The 20,091-nt window shown below is 47.2% G+C and overlaps 1 protein-coding gene across 1 annotated transcript in view; it reads left to right on the top strand.

Moving 5' to 3' along the window:
• The first annotated feature begins 1,088 nt into the window (after positions 1 to 1,088).
• The window catches only part of LOC147123442 (urea transporter 2-like), a 138,611-nt gene continuing 119,608 nt past the window's right edge, over positions 1,089 to 20,091 (top strand). The window contains exon 1 of the mRNA XM_085973149.1: positions 1,089 to 1,280. The gene's annotated coding sequence lies outside the window, so the exon portion shown is untranslated. The remainder of the gene's footprint in view (positions 1,281 to 20,091) is intronic.

Below are 20,091 nucleotides of genomic sequence, written 5' to 3'. Positions count from 1 at the left end.
GATCGCGGGGAGGACCATTGCAGGGAGGGGGGATCAGATCGCGGGGAGGGGGAATCCGATCGCGGGGGGACCATTGCAGGGAGGGTGATCTGATTGCAGGGAGGGAGGGATCTGATCGTGGGGCGGGGGGATCTGATCACGGGGGGGAACCATCGCAAGGTTGATACAATCGTGGGGGTGTCCGATTGCTGGTGGGGTTTAATCGCAGGGGTTCCAATCACAGGGGTTCCAATTGTGGGATGGGCAGATGGTGGCCAGGGGGAGCAGACAGATCGCGGGGCCTGCAGAAAATACTCCTGCCCCTCCTGGCCCACAAGCAGCGCTATAACGACACTTACCTCATGGATTCAGCCCTTCTCGCCGCCCTTCACCTGCCGGGTTTCCCGAGGTCTGGGAAGCATAGCCACATGTGGTTAAAAGTAGAATCACTGTTAAAATGAAGGCACGCAGCCTCATTAAAATATTCAAATGACCAACCTGCCTCCTGCGAGTGGATTGGTTGCTCGCCCCTCATCATGCCGCCGTTAAAACTGGAAGTGGACGGGTTCGAGCCGGGTAGTGTTCCTGTTTCAGATATTTTGAATTTTAACCTCTGACCCAACCCTAACCCACCCGCTTTTAGGAGTTAAGATTCAGCCCATAGTGTAAGTGTACCCTTAATCAGCTTCTAAAATAGGAATCCTTATGATTGTCACCTTGCCAACAGTTATTTTGGATGTGTGCCCAGGAAACTGATTAGCACCCAGAACTCTAACACACATTTTGCTGAAAAATTCAATTCTCCCCATTGGCCTATGTTTTATAATAAAAATGGTGGAACCTTTATACAGCAGAGTTCAGAGTTTTCAGCATTAAACACAGTCTCCTTCGCCTTCACTTTTGTCAATCAAAGACAGGCAGGGAAGGTCTTAGCCAGGACGGGCACAATGCCTTTCAGTTAGTGCGTACTTATGACCAACATTCACTGATGCCAATGAAAGCACACTCGAGCATTCTGGTGCTCTTATTGGTCATAGAAAAAACATTGCATCGCAGTTATTGGGCAGAGCTGGAGGCTTGATTAGCAAAGCAACAAATGAAAACTAGACTTCAGATCTGTTATGTGGAAGGAATTGCCCTCAGCCAAATGATAAATGTGTTGGAAAACTATAAATAGGGATGAATAGTTAGTAAGTGAAAATAACGTTGACAAGAACTTGGGTGCAACAATTAAGGTTGAATGGTTACACTGATTGTTTAGTAAGAGTCCAGTGAAAGAAGTCTAGCAATGCAACATTAAGGTGAAGTATGGAAGCTTATTTTACAACGTACTGATGATATGCTGCAGTAAACTGCATCATTTTTGTATGTGAGTAAGTATTTATCTGTTCTGATTGTTTCTAAAGTATTTAATCAATTGAACAAGTATGCTAATAGTATCATTAATTTAAAGGTGTTTTTGTTATTAAGAGCTACATTTTCCTGTTCCAATAGACTACAGGTCAATAGCTCATAATGTTTTGAATTTAATAGAACAATTTTAAAATGTCAGCCACATACCATTTCACTTGTATGGTCACTGAAATTTGCAAATCCTCTATTGTTAGTGACATGCCTATAACGGCAATAAAATTGTGTTTTTGTTCGGTGGTGCACATGTGATGGGACATCTCTTGAGTTCTCAATCAAATGAGTCCTTGCATGTAGTGAGGCACCTTACTTGCTGCAAGTGCACATCAAAGAATCATGAACCCGATGTGTACTCACAGCATGTGAAGTATTCGGCATGTGCGAGGACTCGGAAAATCTACCCATAATTGTTATTCCTTATCAGTATTGAATGATAAACATATAGGCCTAGACATTAGATCACGCCACGCATATTTTACAGGTGTAGTTAAGTTTGCGGGCTGCTGCCGGCCAACACTCTCCACCCCCACCCCCCTCCACCCACTGATTGCTTCCTTCCTCTCCAGAACTCCTCTTATGGTCTTGACCAACATCGGAGCTGGATGATCTTGGTGCCTCCAGGGCTGAGGCTGGGGAAGAGGTGGGCAATGTTATGAAGGTGAAAATAGACAGTCGTTGTGATGGAGAGGATATGGGGTCAGAAGCTTAACTCGAAATTGAATAGCGCACCTATGTTGTGAACAGTCTGGTTTAACCTGAGGCAATGGCCGGGCAGGGGGGCTCTAATTAGTGGAAAGGCTAAATGACAGAGGCCGAAGATGATACCTTCAGTCTTCCCAAAGTTTAACGATGAAATTGAGGCTCCTCCATAACTGGATATTGGACAGTGTTTCCAAGCAATCGGGCAACACAGAGGGTTGAGAGAGGTGGTGGTGAAGTAGAGCTGGGTGTTGTCAGCGTACATGTGGAACCTGATGTAATGGGCTAGATTTTCATGGAGCCGTCAGGCGGGGTTTCAGGCGTGTGGGGGGGGGGAAATCCTGAGTTTGGGGGTCCCGACACCATCCCGCCCAAAACCCCGCCCCACGTAAGTTTCAGAGGCGGCGGGTACCCACCCCACACTGGGACCCGCCGAAACCAGGCGGGAAGGGATAAGTGCCAATTAACTGCCTGTTAACAGGTAGTTAACAGGCAGTTTTTAGCCTAATCCCTATTTTGAGGGGTTTCGTGTGGGTTTCCCGATGGCTCCAAACCACGCCAGGTTAGAGCAGGCGGGCCGTCGGGTTGAAGGAGTTGGAGGGGTCGCGATGTTGGCGCTCAGGTGAGTGATGGGTGCATGAGTGTAAAGGTAAGTGTGTTTGGTGTGTCTAAAGTGTGTAAAGAAGTTTTACTTACCTGTACTTACCTTCACAGCCTTTCTTCCTGTAGCCGTCGGGAGCGCATCACTCAGCCGGAACTGAAAGCTGAACGGCTGCGATCTGTCAAAAGTGACAGCCTTCAGCTTTGAGTGCCGGTAAGAGTTCTAACTGAGTCTATGCAGAATGACTCATGGTAGAACTCAGACTGTCAGTGTTTCACAGCTTCAAACAGCTGTTAAACGCTGATATTTCATCTGTCAAGAACTCTTGACAGATGAAATTTCAGTCTATGATGTCACCTGTTGCCGGGTGGCCCTTAATTGGCCTGCTGAGCCCGCTGGGTGGGCTCAACAAGGTCAATCAAGGGAAAATCGCACGGATTGGCCGGATGTCAAAGTAGGCGGATCAAAAACCCGAAAGGGGAAGTCCCGCCTTCTTCCCGACAGGTGCGGGAAAATCTACCCCGATGTCTTTGGATGATGTCAATGAGAGGCATCATGTAGATGAGAAATAGAAAGGGACCAAGGATAGACCCTTCAGTGGGTCTCCAGAGGTAACAGTATGGGGTGGGAAGAGAAGCCATTGCAGGAGATTCTCTGGTAATGACTGGATAGTTAAAAATGGAACCAGCAGAGGGCAGTCCCGCTCAGCTGGACAAAGGAGTAGAGGATGGTGTAATCGACCGTGTCATAGGCTGCAGAGAAGTCAAGAAGGATGAGGATCAATACTGCACTACGGTCACAGTAACAGAGGATGTCATTTATGACTTTGGTTAGGACCATTTTGGTGTTGACCCAGGAAACCCTCATGTAATTACCTCTCCAGACCTCTAGCAGGTACAAACCTTTTCATTGGCATATCAGCGGTGCAACTCACTGGGGGTAATTCTGATTTGTCAAATGAGTGACAGTGAATCGGCAGCCTGTTTTACATCTCTCCCGATTTTTATTTCCATTGACGTCAATTTCACTATCGCCCAAACTCAAAATTAACCCGCCACGTGAAAATTCGGTGCCTGTTTATTTTGAATTCTCTTGGCTTTGCAAATTTTCCTCTTTTCTGCCTTCTCAAATCAGCAAAAAAATAAGTATCTTGTCCTGTTTAACCTCTTTCAACATTTCTACCTCTTTATTACTGTATACTTGCAAGCAACCCATCAAGGAATGAGTTGCATATCTTAACCACTATACTCCTTAAAAGTATATTTGGGGATTTTAACACTGTGCTTTCACTTCGGTGACCTGGTTTTCAGTCCAACCCATACTGTGAGGATGAACCCAAGGTCCTCACAGTTCTGCATGTGAAATGTATTTGGGCATTTTCAAACCTGTTGCTGGAGGGTCCCCAAGCACTCAAAACAATCCTGTCCATATTTACAACTGAGTGACATTAAATTAGAAACTGAAAAATTCTCCCTGAATCGGTAGCACATGGTCTTATGAGTTTGGACACAAAGCACATTTTTGGGCTGAGTTGAAGAAATTTTACACTGTCATTGCATGATGCTACAGGTTACCTGCAAGAGGTGATTCCATGATCCGGCACTCCCAGCTGAAAGTGGTGGTCACAGGAAGCGAATCATGGGAAATTGTGAATATACAGCCCATGATTTTCCTTTGATCAAGACGAATGGGAAACAAGGGAAAGACTCTCCACTGGCTGGAGTCATACCTAGCACAAAGGAAGATGGTTGTGGTTGTTGAAGGTCAATCATCTCAGCCCCAGGACATCGCTGCAGGAGTTCCTCAGGGCAGTGTCAGAGGCCCAACCATCTTTAGCTGCTTCATCAATGACCTTCCCTCCATCATAAGGTCAGAAGTGGGGATGTTCGCTGATGATTGCACCGTGTTCAGTGCCATTCACAACTCCTCGGATAATGAAGCAGTCCATGCCCGCATGCAGCAAGACCTGGACGACATTCAGGTTTGGGCTGATAAGTGGCAGGTAACATTCATGACACACAAGTGCCAGTCAATGACTATCTCCAACAAGGAAGCATCTAACCACCACCCCATGACATTCAACGGCATTACCATTGCCGAATCCCCCACTGTTAACATCCTGGGGGTCACCATTGACCAGAAACTTAACTGGACCAGCCACATAAATGCTGTGGCTATAAGAGCAGGTCGGAGGCTGGGTATTCTGCGGCGAGTGTCTCACCACCTGACTCCCCAAAGCCATCTAAAAGGCACAAGTCAGGAGTGTGATGGAATACTCTCCACTTGCCTGAATGAGTGCAGTTCCAACAACACTCAAGAAGCTCGACACCATCCAGGACAAAGCAGCCTGCTTGATTGGCACCCCATCCACCACCTTAAACATTCACTCCCTCCACCACTGGCGTACTGTGGCTGCAGTGTGTACCATCTACAAGATGCACCGCAGCAACTCGCCAAGGCTTCTTTGGCAGAAACTCCAAACCTGCAAACTCTACCACCTAGAAGGACAAGGGCAGCAGGCACATGGGAACACCACCACCTCCAAGTTCCCCTCCAAGTCACATGCCATCCTGACTTGGAAGTATATCGGTGTCCCTTCATCATCAATGGGTCTAAATCCTGGAATTCCCTCCCTAACAGCACTATGGGAGTACCTTCAGCACATGGACTGTAGCGGTTCAAGAAGGCAGCACACCACCACCTTCTCAAGGGCAATTAGGGATGGACAATAAATGCTAGCCTTGCCCGCAACGCCCACATCCCAAGAACAAATTTTTAAAAATCGAATGCGATTATCTGAGATGCACTTTCTGCAAGTGCTAGATTGTGGAATCACCTCGTAGTACTTGATGCTTACACTTGGTGCTAGAGTAAAAATGCATTCAGATTCCCAGTACTGACATTCTTCACTTTAATTAATATTTAAAAATTCAACATTTAAACAATATTTATCACTTATTATTTAGTTAGCATTGATATTCCAGAATCTTTAATCAGCCAGTCCACCTTTACTAACAACCATTAACTGGATCAGTCTTTTTATCTTCCCTGAGCCAGGTTGTATGGAAACCTGTACAACTAATTTTATTTCCAACTCTAATCTTTCCAGGAAAACCTAAGATTGGCTGAAAAGCAGAATTATAGTAGGCTCTAATATGCACAAAATAAAGTGTCAAAAATCTAAATTTTCTTGGGAAAGCATACCCCAGATCTCCCTAGTAAATAGATTTCATACCTTCAGTACTCGTATTCTTCTTCAGCAATTTCTATATTTACCATTGCTGCAAACTGTGCTTTTACGTACTTTTGAATTTTTCTACCAGAAGAAAATGTTGGACATAACTGCAGCTTAAGTTATCATCTGCCCATGTCCCACTACAGTTTCAGTGCAGCTCCTTGTCTTCTTGTGTCATAAGACATATGTTCAGGGCTATTGATTGTAGCTTCTTCTTTACTGAGTTCTTCAGTTTTATTTTCTTAGGGGGGGAAATTGGGTTGCTTTGCATCTCACGTTAGGGCCCCGGGAGGGCACTAACATGGCTCAAAGCCCCGAGCGCCCGGGCGTGGTGCCGCTACCACCTCCCGTGAAATTCAGCGGGAGGTTAGCAGTGGCAGTAGCCAGCAGCACCCCACGGCGCTGCGCCTCTGGTGATGATGTCATCGGCGTGCGCAGTGCCCCGCTCACGTCCTGGCCGCAAACTTCGGTCGCGCCCCCTCACCTACCGTCAGACGATATGTCCAACAGGGTGAAGGTGGTGTTTTTGCGGCCGCGGCGGCGCTAATTAAACGGCAGGTGCTGGGCGGCTTTTTTTTGGGGGGCCACCTGCCAGCACCTGCCCCCTTTCACCTCCTCATGCGGGGTGCCGGCCACGATCGGTCAGCCTGGCACTCCTCTTGAGTGCCGTTCTCTTTTCCTGGCACCCCGCTCCCCGGTGGTCCAGCAGGGCCCCGGTGCGCGCTGCACTAGGCCCCTCCCCTTTAATCAGGGGAGGGAGGCCTGTAATACTGCGGCGCTACGTGCCGACACGTGTGGCGCTGTTGCATGTAGCACTTCGATATTGAATGGGAGTGCCCCAGAAGGGAGGGGGAGCGCTTCCAGAATCGCCCCACCTCTTGTTTGGGGCGCTACCACTCAATTTACGGCACGGGGGCGCTAACTTTTTTGGGGCGCCGAAACTAGCGCCCCAAAAAAGAGCGCGACCGAATTTTTCCCCCTTAATGTATACCAGGTAATGTAAATCAGAAAGCAGTACCTAATCAGGTCAAAGTCTACCTATTTCTTTTGAGCTCTGTAGCAACATCAGGGGAAATGCTGAAATCGCCAACTTTAAAATGTCGGCCTAGAAATTGGGGAAAACTGGAAACCTGCCGGTAACATTGGCAGCCAAGGATAATGGCCGCTGGCCGAGACAGTGCAGGCAGTACTGGCATTTTGGTATTGCTTGCCCATTATCATCAGCGTGGCGGTGATTTGCTGGTGTAACTCGCTCTTTGCAGCGCTAATGTCAGAAGGAGGCCAAAGGTCGCCTCGGTCTCCCGCTTGCAGTGCAGGGGAGCGAGGAAGAAAGGAGCAACCCGACCAGTTGCCACATGTGCACCAAAAATATTAGCTGCCACCCAATGTTTATCGATTTCTTTTTTGTTTATGACATGAATGCAGATAAAAGAGGTTTTATCACAGATCATTTTTAATCATTGCAATGGAGTTCACCCATTGACTTACTGACCGACAAACACTGCAGGCCTCCAGGAAAGCTGCCAGAAAGTGCAACCCCACCCTCAACCCTGCCACTGATGAGCAAAACAATCATAGAATCATAGAATGGTTACAGCAGAGAAAGAGGCCATCCAGCCCGTCGAGCCCGTGCCAAGTCTCTGCAAGAGCACTTCAGCTAGTCCCACTCCCCTGCCCTTTCCCGTAGCCCTGCAGATTTTTTTCCTTCAGTTACTTATCCAATTCCCTTTTGAAAGCCATAAATGAATCTGCCTCCATCACCCTTTCAGGCAGTGCATTCCAGATCATAACCACTTGCTGCTTAAAAGTTTTTTTTCACATGTCGTCTCCTGCCAATCACCTTAAAGCTGTGCCCTCTGGTTCTCGACCATTAGAATCATAGAATGGTTACAGCACGGAAGAAGGCCATTCGGCCCGTCGAACCCATGCCTTCCACCAATGGGAACAGTTTTTCTCTATCGACTCTGTCTAGACCCCTCATGATTGCAAAAAATTAAAGTTTAAAAGAAAAACCTTGGCAAAGGAGGCATTTGAAGTTCCGGTGTCCATCCTCATAAGTCCTACCAGACTTCACATGACCATTAACGCCACTGAAAGACTGTCAGCAGCAGTAAATCCTGGCATGAATTAGCGCGGGCAGCAATGCGAGTGGACTCCAAAATGGATGAGTTGGCGTCAACTCGGCGTTGCACGCTGATTGACATCACGCTCTACTTCATTAAAATACTCTTGCTGATAGCAGTTAGCGGCAGCGCAGATGACCTGTCAAAAATGCCGCCATTTTTTCACCATTTCATGGCGCTAACGGGTGGTGCAAACCACCTGAATTTCTAGGCCATAGACTTTACACGCATTACTTTCCCCTGGTCTCTTCTTAACATGGGCCCAGTTTCCTTAGAACTGCTCTCGCTCTGCCATTGTAACTGCACCAGAGGTGCAACAGAGACCTCGGCTTCCACTGCACTTCCAACAAAGTTAGGGCAACAGAACAGGAGCAACTCCAAAGAAATGCTTTACTAAATGAGCTTTTGTTTTTGAGCATTCCATCCTAACTAGGTAACAAAAGGGGGTCAGGGATTTTCTGGAGTCAGCCTGAGTATGTAAGGACATCTATTGCACAACACCTTTATTGTTCGGCTTGCTAATTTTTACCTAAAGGTGGCTTTTGTTAAGTCTGTGTGTTCCAGTTATATTTAAGGTCAATTACTGACACAGACTACAAGAATAACTTTTCAATAGGTCTTTACTATTCGGAGGTTAGGGCTGTACTACCCAGCAAATTACTACACAGCACTTATATACCGGTGTGGTCACCACCGGTATTACCGTATACAGCAGCCAGAGAAAGTAGTACATCTCTTAAGGTGGAACAGGTTTAAGTTCTCTTAAGGTGGAACAAGTTACATACACCACAATCCTCCCTTTTTAGCTTAACAGTTATATCCCCATTTAACATAACATAATAACATATATACATATACAACTTCATGTAGAAACAGTTCAAAGGTTCAGTCTCTCAGGAGGCCTCCTGATTCGAGTTGGATAACGCCTTTCAGGGGTCTCTGATTCTTGTTGCTGAGGTGACTCCTCTAGTTGGTCTCTTATGTCTTGGACATCATCATCAGGTACATTCACTGCCAAGGTAGATGCTTCAGGTTCACTAACTTCTTCCACGGTTGTCTCTGTCGTAACCATGGGTTCGACCCTTGTTCTCGATTCTACCAGTTGGTCAGCATGACGCCGTATTACATTTTTACCAACATCTACCGTGTACATCAGGGGTCCTTGTCTGGCCCGAATTGTTCCGGATTGCCATTTCTCATTTCCATAGTCCCTGGCCAACACTGGTTGTCCTACCTCGAAACTCCGAGTGGTCTTGTTATTAATATGCTGGAACTGTTTGTTTTCAACTTCCCTCCGCACATTTGGTTTTAACAAGTCCAACCTGGACCGCAACCTCCTGTTATAAAACATCATGGCAGGACTTTGGTTTGTCACTGCATGAGCGGCGTTTCGATATGCCAGTAGAAACTTGTCCACCTTATGTTGTAGTGGAATCTGATCCTCGCTCATGGCCTTTATTGCCTTTTTGAATGTTTGTACAAATCTCTCGGCCAACCCATTTGTAGCCGGATGATATGGGGCAGAGGTATAATGTTTCACCTCATTCTTCTTTAAGAATTTTTGGAATTCTTCTGACACGAACTGTGGTCCGTTGTCGGAACATATTTGTTCGGGCAATCCGTTCCTTGCGACTATCATTCTTAACACCGCAATTGTCTTTTCTGAAGTAGTGGTAGTCATCTTGGTCACTTCTGGCCATTTAGAATGTGCGTTCACCGCAATTAGAAACATGGAGTCCATGAATGGACCAGCAAAGTCAATATGTATGCGTTGCCATGGGGCTGAAGGCCATTCCCATGGATGCAGCGGTGCAATCGGAGGTGCATTTTGCACTTTTTGGCACCCTGAGCAGCTTTTCGTCAGCTCCTCTATCTGTTGGTCGATACCCGGCCACCACACATAAGCCCTAGCAAGGCTTTTCATCTTGACTCGCCCCAGATGACCTTCATGCAGTTCCTTTAGAACTCTTTCCCGTAACTTAGGAGGAATAATCACTCTCGTTCCATACATCAATGTTCCTTGACAGACGGACAGCTGGTCTCGTCTTGCCGAGAATGCCGGTAACAGAGAATCACCATGTGCTGGCCATCCCTTCACTGTCACCTCATAGACTCGGGACAGTGTCGGGTCGTTCCTGGTTTCTCTTTCAATACTTGCATTGGTGACTGGTAAACACTCGATGATGGTCGAGTGAAATAACTCAACAGGGTCAACCTTCGTTGTCTCCTCTTCTTCAGGTAGTGGCAGGCGCGACAGCCCATCAGCATTACCATGCTGCTTTGTACCTTTGAATTCTATCTGATATTGATGTGCCCCTAGGAAAAGGGACCATCTCTGGAGTCTCTGTGCTGTCATCACCGACACACCCTTCTTATGGTTAAAAATGGATACCAACGGCTGATGGTCTGTCAGAAACGTAAACTTTTGGCCCTGCAGGTAATGATTAAACTTCTTTACTCCCCACACAAGGCTGAGAGCCTCCCTATCTATCTGAACATAGTTGCGCTCAGCGGAGGTCAATGATCTGGATGCGAACGCGACTGGCCTCTCCGTGCCATTTGGCAACTTGTGTGAGAGTACTGCCCCAATACCATATGGAGAAGCATCACAAGCCAAACGAATAGGCAGTGTCGGGTTGAAGTGAGCCAACACTTCCTCTGAGGTTATCAATTCCTTGCTTTTGCGAAAGGCCTTCTTACAGTCCTCGCTCCACTCCCATGGTACTCCCTTCTGCAAAAGGGCGTTCAGCGGGTGCAGTACCGTGGATAAATTTGGCAGAAACTTATGGTAATAGTTAATCAATCCTAGGAACGACCTCAACTGAGATACATTAACCGGAGCGGGAGCCTTCACAACCGCTTCGATCTTGTCAGGAGACTTATGAAGTCCCTCCTGGTCAATGACATGACCACAGTACGAGATCCGCTTCTGAAAGAACTCACATTTCTGCCGATTAACTCGAAGTCCATATTCTTTCAATCTGATGAGCACCAGTTCCAAATTTGCGAGGTGTTCCTCGTCACCATCTCCTGTAATCAGAATATCGTCCAGGTAACATTGTGTGCCTGGAATTCCCTGTAATACCTGCTCCATGGCCCTCTGCCAAATTGCTGGAGCCGATGCCACTCCAAAAACCAGTCTATTATACCGGTACAAGCCTCTATGCGTGTTGATCGTGAGGTACTGGCGTGACTCTTCCTCAACTTCCATCTGTAAGTACGCCTGCGCCAGGTCTATCTTGGTGAAGTGTTTCCCGCCCGACAATGAAGCGAAGATATCCTCAATCCGCGGAAGCGGATACTGCACCGTGTGAAGCACCGGATTAACAGTGATCTTGAAATCTCCACAGATGCGAACCTTCCCTGGTTCTCCCGGCTTGTTGCTCGAAGGACGTTTCATCACGGGAACAATGGGCGTAGCCCACTCACTCCAGTCTACCTTAGACAGTACTCCTGAACGTTCTAGCGCTTCCAGCTCCGCTTCCACAGCAGGTCGTATCGCATAGGGTACCGGTCTGGCTTTGAAAAATTTTGGTTGTGCATGTTCTTCAATCTTGATGTTTGCTGTAATTCCTCTCAGTGTTCCCAGTCCCTGCTGGAACACCTCTTTAGCATCGTCCAATATTCTGGACAATCGTTTAGGTTTGACATCTGTTTCCCTGGCATCTACCGTTAGTGCTTTTAAGGAATGCCAGTCCATATTCATTTTTCTAATCCACTCCCGTCCCAGTAGTGGTGGACCTCCTTCAGGTAGCACATATAAGTCCATTCCTCGGCTTTCTTTGCCCTTGTGGACCACCTTTACCTCTATCTTTCCGATGGGGTATACTCTTTGCCCTGTGTATGTTTTCAATACAATCTCCGTATCCCGTAGGGGAATATGTTGGAATAACCTTTTGTAATCTTTCTTATTCATGACCGTCAATGCCGATCCAGTGTCCAATTCCATCTTCACTTGGACTCCTGCTATCTGAAGTGTGACCCAAATTGTCTGGAGGTCTGCTTCCTTACCAACGTTGTGTACTCTTAAGCTCCCCAGTTCATTACTGCTGGCGTCTGAATCTGACTTCTGTTCATTCGAACTGTTCTCTGTCACCTTGTGTACCTTTCTGTACTTTCCCTGCGGTGACTTTTTGTTGCTGGTCTTCTCTCCTGACCGGCATACTTTAGCTATGTGACCAAGCCTGCCACATTTTCTGCATTCCTTATTTTTGAACCAGCACTGGTTCTGATCGTGCGTTGTCTTTCCACAACGATAACATTTTACTGTACCCAAGACCATTTGATTTGTGCTGAGTTCCGGTGACCATAGCTGCATTACTGCCATGCCTCTCGCTGCGGCTTCGTGCGATGCTGCCATAGCGACAGCTTTATCAAGCGTCAGCTCATTCTCCTCAAGCAGTTGCTTTTGTGTCTCTTCTTTTAACAATCCACACACAAATTTATCTCTTAGCGCATCTGTTAGTCCTGTTCCAAACTGACAGTACTTTGCTAGCTTACGCAATTCAATTAAAAATTCAGCGTTGCTTTCATCTTTCAGCTGCTTTCTGCTGTAAAATTTAAATCGTTCCGCTAGCATCAGCAGCGTGGGGCTTAAATGATTTTTCAGGACGGTAACAATATCCGCGAAAGTCTTATCCGTCGGTTTCTCTGGTGATAGAAGGTGTTTCAATTGCCCGTATGTCTTCGCACCCATTAAGTTTAATAAGGTTAGTGCTTTCTCCCCATCTGGTATCTTATTTGCTCTACAATAAACTTCTATGCGTTCTACATACGTGGTCCAATCTTTGATGTCGCTATCAAAAGTATTAATGTTCCCATGTTTAGGCATCTTTGCAATTTTTTTTTTTCCAAAATGGCGGCTACCCGCGCTTGGCGGTCTTTCCCGCGCTCGTCTTCTTCACCCGCTGGCTGCAATGGCGATTGCTGTGCTGCTGCCGGTCTCGCCTCCCCAGTGGTTAACAACTCCCCCGACGCTGCTTCTACTCCACCGCGGTTCCCGTGGGCATTCGCGCTTCCCTGCCGTCGCGCCTCGCAGCCCTTCTTGCAGCCCGGTTATGTGCACCCGCTGCGTTCAAATTCACCGCGGCTCTCGCGCCTTCAGCTGCCCCAGTCGCTGCGCCTTTCGGCCCGAATGCGGCCCGGCCCTTTTCACCGGCCGCGGTCAATTTCACCGCCCTCTTTCCTCCGTCTTCCCTCCCCTTCGCTACAGCCAACGCGGCCGACTTTCGCTGATTGGCTTACCCACCACCGTGGTAGAAGGAAGATAGCTGTCTGCCGCTGATGGGGGCTTCGAGTTCAGAATTTCTCTTCTTCACTCCGGGTCCTCGATGCCTCCCGCGCGACATGCTGTTCAGCAGGATGATGAGGGTGGATGCCTCTTCTCGACGCCCGTTCTGAGGACGAAGCTGCCGTGGATGTAAACTGCCGCAGGGTAAGATCGGACTCGTCGCCACTGTTAAGTCTGTGTGTTCCAGTTATATTTAAGGTCAATTACTGACACAGACTACAAGAATAACTTTTCAATAGGTCTTTACTATTCGGAGGTTAGGGCTGTACTACCCAGCAAATTACTACACAGCACTTATATACCGGTGTGGTCACCACCGGTATTACCGTATACAGCAGCCAGAGAAAGTAGTACATCTCTTAAGGTGGAACAGGTTTAAGTTCTCTTAAGATGGAACAAGTTACATACACCACAGCTTTCATCATGATTATAAATGAATATTCGATAGTGAGCTTGTCGGCGATATCTTTGTCACTTCTTGAGTGCAACGGAAAAAAAGATTTATATCATAATGGTAACTTGAGACCCCCAACACCTCCCCCCTCCCCCCCGCCCCCCCCCCCCACACACACACACACTGAATGACAAGGTGATGATATCTGAGAAGCCACATACATGGGATCATTTCAGCAATCTGCTAGGTTCCTGGAACAGAGGTGTCCAAACTTTTCATTGTAGTAAATCATTCATTTCAGTAAATTTTTCATAAGTAATTTATTGATCGATAAATAAGTGAAATATTTGCTCACGTGCATAAAATATTATAGATGGTATGATAACAAACTAATTAAGCAAAGTTGTTAAAGCCAGAGCTGTAGCTTTGATTGGAATCTATTGCAAATTTTTTATCCAATGCATTTTTACTAAAAGTAAAAGCATAAATTCATTCTGATTAGTTTCCTCTGACCAAGCAACAAGTTTTCTGTTGGATTGCATATTAAACCTATATTTTTAATATTTGACTGAAGCTAATTTGCATACATTTGTTATGGACAATGGACCTAAGCCTAGAAATTGTATAAGGCCTAAAAACGGGCCCCTGGAGTCTGATTAAAATGGTTGCAGTGGTAAGGAAGCATTAACTGCGCTGTTCAGTGGCTTAGCACTTCAGCAGGGGCCCAGGTTTGTGCGAGGCTAGCACCAATTAAAGCTAGCCTACACTTCTTAAAGGGGAGGTGCATTCTGGCTTCAGCAGGTGGTGGAAGTGGCAGGGAAACAGACTGGGGAGCAAACAAACTGAGTGATGGTGCAAAATAGCAGAGAGAGCTCCCAAATTGTTGGGCACAGCACTGGATGCCTTGGTGTAGGAGGTGGACAGAAGAAGAGAGCTCCTCTATCCACAGGGGGCCAGGAGACCCAGAGCAATGTGAGAAGGCTTTGGGACTAGATGGCCGTAGCAGTCAATATGAGCAGTGTAGCCCCGAGGACCTGAATGCAGTGCCAGAAGAAATTTAATGACCTCACATGAGTGGTCAAAGTCAGTGATTTCATGTTCAAATGCTATATCCCACAAACTGCACCACTAGCCTCACACACTGATCAATTCACCACACCCCCATTACTCACCGACCAACAATCTCTATCAATCATGACTCATACCTCACAATCATAGCTTCACCTCACCCTCACACACTTACCACTGCTGCAAGCCTCACGCCCACATGTCACAGCTTGCACACACTGTCAACTATTCACCCATGACATCCACATCACCCAAACACAGTGAACCACATTCACTGACACAGTTCCCTTTCCCTTGCAGGACAAGCTGGCACACAATCGTAGGCAGCTGCAGCTAGCTGGAGGGGACATGCGTACCTCCATATCCTGACTCTGCTTGAAGAGACGGTGCTCGTCATAATTGGAGTGGCCGTGACTGAGCAGCGCTGAAAGCATTGAAGATGACGGTACACCCATACTTAATCTTTCTTCTGACATCCCACTTCCCCCTCATCTCACAATCGCTTCTGACTTACAAACTGCAGGTGGTATAAGCATGCACCTCTTGCTTCTGCACCCACCGTCCACCCCATCCCCCTCCCCCCACCCCCCCCCCCACCACCGCTTCCCCCCACCCCCCAAACCCACCCATCACAACCTTACCCTTGTGCCTTTCTCATTTCAGAGACCCAAGAAATACAACCTGGCCAGCCAGTGGCACAAGAGGAAGAGGAAAAGGAGAGTGATAATGAAGAAGAAACACCATCACTCGATCTAACACTCACAGCCATCAGCTCAGATATTGGCACTGTGCGGACTTTAGAGGGTAGCTTAAAGATGGGATCTGCAAAGGGTGAGTCACCAAGCATGAGTGGACTGCAGCCAGGGCAGGGGGAAAGGGTAGCTCAGGTGCCAGCTCCCCTGAGGGCGAGGTCGCACACAAGTTCTGCTGCACAGGACGCAGATGTGGACTTCGATGGGGTGGCCTACCGAACAACATTGATGGGTATGCACGATGAAATGCTTGGTGCATTGGCAAGCCTGCCAGAAAGCCTGAATGCAATGTCAAGGAGCATGGAGGAGTCCAGCACCAACCTTGCACAGGGCTTTGCGCAGAATGTGGAACCCATCCTTTCCAGGGTGGAAGAGGTGGGCAGATCCGTTAGTGCACTTATGGGCCCAACCATCATACAGCATCCAATGTCGATGTCTCAGCTTCCATTGCAGCACAAGCAGCATCCACCCAACATCTGAGTGCTGCAATGGAAGCTCAGACTGAAGTCATGCAGGCTCAGTTTGTTGCCACACAAGCTCAGACTGCTGTCATCATGACTGGGATTACCAGTTTGAAAGGGGCTTGCAGAGTGTCACAGCAGTCCAGCAATCTGTCCTCCAACTGATTACTAGGATTGCTGAGACGCTGCCCCATGGGCGTGGCAGTGGCTGCGTGGAGCACGAGCCTGCTCTCAGGATGACAGCATTCGTCCTCCCAACAATGCCGCTTTGCCAGTGCCCTTGCTGTTGGCTGTCAGCCTGCTGCCGCCCAGGCTGAAGTGGTGCAGTCTAAAGCCAGACCTACTAGGCCTGGAGCTGCTCGAGGTCGTCCTGCAAGGCCATCTGCAGTCTCCCACACTGAAAGTCAGCTTCCAGCAGCCCTTTTGCAGCCACAGGAGTAGCACTGCGTAGGAGCACTAGGACAGGCAAAGGCACACTGAAGACGGGTACTAAGGGAATGCACAAGGATGATTAGTTGACTTTTTATTGAAATATTGGAATAGTGTGATTCATAAAATTGGTTTGGAATGTTTGTTTTGTAGTAGCTTTTATTGTAGCATTGTGGCCAAGATGACGATGTGTAGGGAAGGTATGGGAATAATGTTGAATGGAGAATTGGGGTTACGTTCACTGGTACCGCAGTCAGATGATTCCATCACAGACAGCCCTGGGAAGAAAGGGGCTGTCTGGGTTGCCTCCCTTCTGTCTCCTCCTCCTCCTCTTCTGCTGCCTCCTCCCTCTCCTCTTCCTCCTCCTCCTCCTCAGCTGGTCGCCGTTTGCCTGGTGGTGAGGGCTGTGCCCTCATGATGGCGAGGTTGTAGAGCATGCAGCAGACCACGACGAATCTTGAGACACGCTCTGGTGAGTACTGCAGGGCTCCTCCGTGGCAGTCCAGGCAGCGGAAGCGTTGCTTAAGGATGCCAATTTTCTGCTCTATCAGATTCCATGTGGCAGCATGGCTTTTGTTATATTCAGGCTGCCCACGTGTGGCTGGGTAGTGCAGTGGAGTCATGAGCCAGGTGGTCAGTGGATAGCCCTTGTTGCCCAGTAGTCACCCATTGGTTTGTTGTGGTGGCTCAAACACTGATGGGACAGTGGGCTGCCGCAGAATGAAGGCATCATGACTGCTGCCAGGATACCGAGCATTGACCTGCATGATGTGCTGAGTATGATCGCACACCAGCTGGGCATTGATGGAGTGGAATCCCTTCTGGTTGATGGTACATCTCCAAATTGAGATGTGACGCCCGCAAAGCAACGTGTTTGCAGTCAATGGCACCCTGCACCATGGGGAAGCCTGCTATCCTGGCGAAGCCCCATGCTCACTCCACCTGCTTCTCTCTAGCAAGAGAGAATGAAATGTGTTCAGCTCTCCTTGCATACAGAGCCTCACTCAGCTCCTTTATACAGAAGTGGACAGCAAACTGGTAAATGTTGCAGCTGTCACCTGCTCCAGCCTGGAAGGAGCCCGACGTGAAGAGGTTCAAGACCTCGGTCACCTTTACAGCCACTGGCAATGCCGTCCTCACCCTGGACTGAGGCTGCAGGTCTGCCTGTAACAGGTGGCAGATTTCAGTGAGCACCTCCTTAGTAAAACAGAGATATTGCATACACTGTTCGTCGCTGAGGTTGAGGTAGGAGAATTGCTCCTTGCAGTCCCTGGGTGGATATGGTCTCCTGCTGAGAGTCCTCACCCTCCTCCTGCTGCCTCTTCTACCAGCTTGTCCTGCTCTCTGTCGCCTCTGCTCATTCTCCCTGTCATACTGCAGGCCAAGGGGGATACAGACTACTGCACCCATGTCTGGGGGGGAACTGGTCTGAGTAGGCCCCTTGCAAGTCAGCACCAAGTCCTTGAGTACGTGCCACACCACTCCTTGTAGACTTTAGGCAACTTTAAAGAAGTCTAGAAAGCACCAAACACTTGTACAAACTCAGCAACAGCTAGTAGAAATCAATCAGCAACTAACCTCTAAGTAGGTGATGATCGCTTTAAATCGCGCTGGTGTGGGGTCCTTCCTGCTGCTGAACGCATATTCAGCTGTGCAAGGCTAAGAGACAGAGTTAGCTCCAACATTGAAGTTGAAAATGACAATGCTGGTGTCAAATCAGCGTCACATGCTGATTGAAGTCACCATCTGCCTACTCTGCATACTTACGGCGCACCAACACTAACGCCCTCACCAAAATGCCGTCCGGCACAGCCCGCACCAGACGTGCATGCGCGCTGTTCGGACACCATTTTCGAGCCAATTCGGCACCTGTAGCGTCCAAACAATGGACACTACCCAACTGAATTTTTAGCCCCTAGTGTTTGATTAGCACAAAAATGAAATAGTTGCATATTCATTTTAACAAATTTACTAATTTCAAAGCTTAAAGGCAAGTTGAACTTCTTTAAAAAAAAAATTCTGGAAACAACTCCAATCATGGATTATCAGAAAACAGAAATCATACAGGATAAAGCAACAATTAAACAGGGTTTTATCAGAAGAGATCTCAGTAAAGGAATTGGCTCAAAGGTATGAAAATATATTGGTCACTTATTTTCAATGAGGGTCAGGTCAAAAATTTTGAGCATGATTGTGGAGGTGAAAGAGGTCAAAGATTCACATCAAAGAGACTAGTAAGGCACTATTAATAATATATGCGTACTCTTATCATTTTGAACAAATTCTCCCTCTACCTCAGTAATTTCACCGTTACCTTTCAGATAGCGTGAATAGAGGTAATAAAAACAGAAAATGCTGGGAATACTCAGCAGGTCAGGCAGCATCTGTGGAGAGAGAAACAGAGTTAATGTTTCAGGTCGATGGCCTTTCATCAGAACTGTGTATAGAGGTAATATGGCTAGCAGCAAGATATGATAAATGTCTCCACAGTGACGTTGAACATGTAAGCAAGATTTACAAATGATTCATGGTCATCTTCACTGCAACCCATAATTTTGTCTACTTATAGCATTTCTCATCATTTTGAAACAATTGCAAATTTGATATAACATAGTTTCCTAAGATCAGGCAGCTCTAAAGTCCTATTGTTTCCTATAGATCTGGTATAAAAATTGATCCCTCTTTACTTATAAACATATTGGTCTTACTTTGTCCTGAAGCTCCCACATGGTTTCTATTGCTAAAGTTGCCTCCAAATGGCTCAGTTTCTTTGTTTGTGCCAAACATTTAATTTTCTTTCTACAATTTCTAACTCTTTATAAAGCCCAAGTCTTTCCAAAATGAGGCTATTCCTCCTATATTTGGGCAAGCTTTTCTAACAACTGTTTTTATTTCATAGGATATGGGCAGCTCTGGCAAGGCTGCATTTATTGCCCATTCCGAGTTGCCCTGAGAAGGTAATGGTGGAACAGCTCTTTGAACCGATGAGTATTCTATCCCACACCTGACCTGAGCCTTGTAGATTGTGGAGAGGCTTTGAGGGGCCTGGAGGTGAGTCACTTGTGACCCCCAGGATATTGATGGTGGGGGACATGGACACAAGGCCAGGGTCATGGGGCGAGAGGTGTGTAGTGTCCGAGTATAAATAATACACGGACTGCAGGAGAACAATAATAACAGGTATTTACTTGAACAGAGGGTAACTTGAGACTGCCGTACAGAAGCCTGCTATGGCTTTATATACAGGGGTGGTCACTGCCGGTACTGCAGTATAGAATCAGTTCTTCTCTTAAAGGTACATACACAACAATTCCTCCCCTTTTAGATAAACAGTACATAACATTCATTTAACAACTAAATAATAACTAATTACAATTACAATTTTCTCTGTACTATATACATCAACTGAAATAATCATTTATAAGTTCAGTCTTTGAGGAGGCTTCCTGATCCTGACTGGATAGCACCTTTCTCGAGTATCCTGTTCTTGCGGCGGAGTTGATTCTGGCTCATTGTCATTGGTTGGTTCGTCAGCTTCCAATACCACTGCTTCTGAGGTAGACACAATCTGTACTTCGGGTTCATTACCAGGTGCACCTGCTCGTGGTATGGGTTTGGCTTGTTCCTGTGACTCTAGAATCTGGTCAGCA

The sequence above is a fragment of the Somniosus microcephalus genome, chromosome 2 (genome assembly GCF_052327205.1).
Source record: "Somniosus microcephalus isolate GS21.2 chromosome 2, FLI_Smic_1.0, whole genome shotgun sequence".
NCBI classification, from domain to species: Eukaryota; Metazoa; Chordata; class Chondrichthyes; order Squaliformes; family Somniosidae; genus Somniosus; species Somniosus microcephalus.
This window is presented reverse-complemented; position numbering and strand designations above follow the sequence as displayed.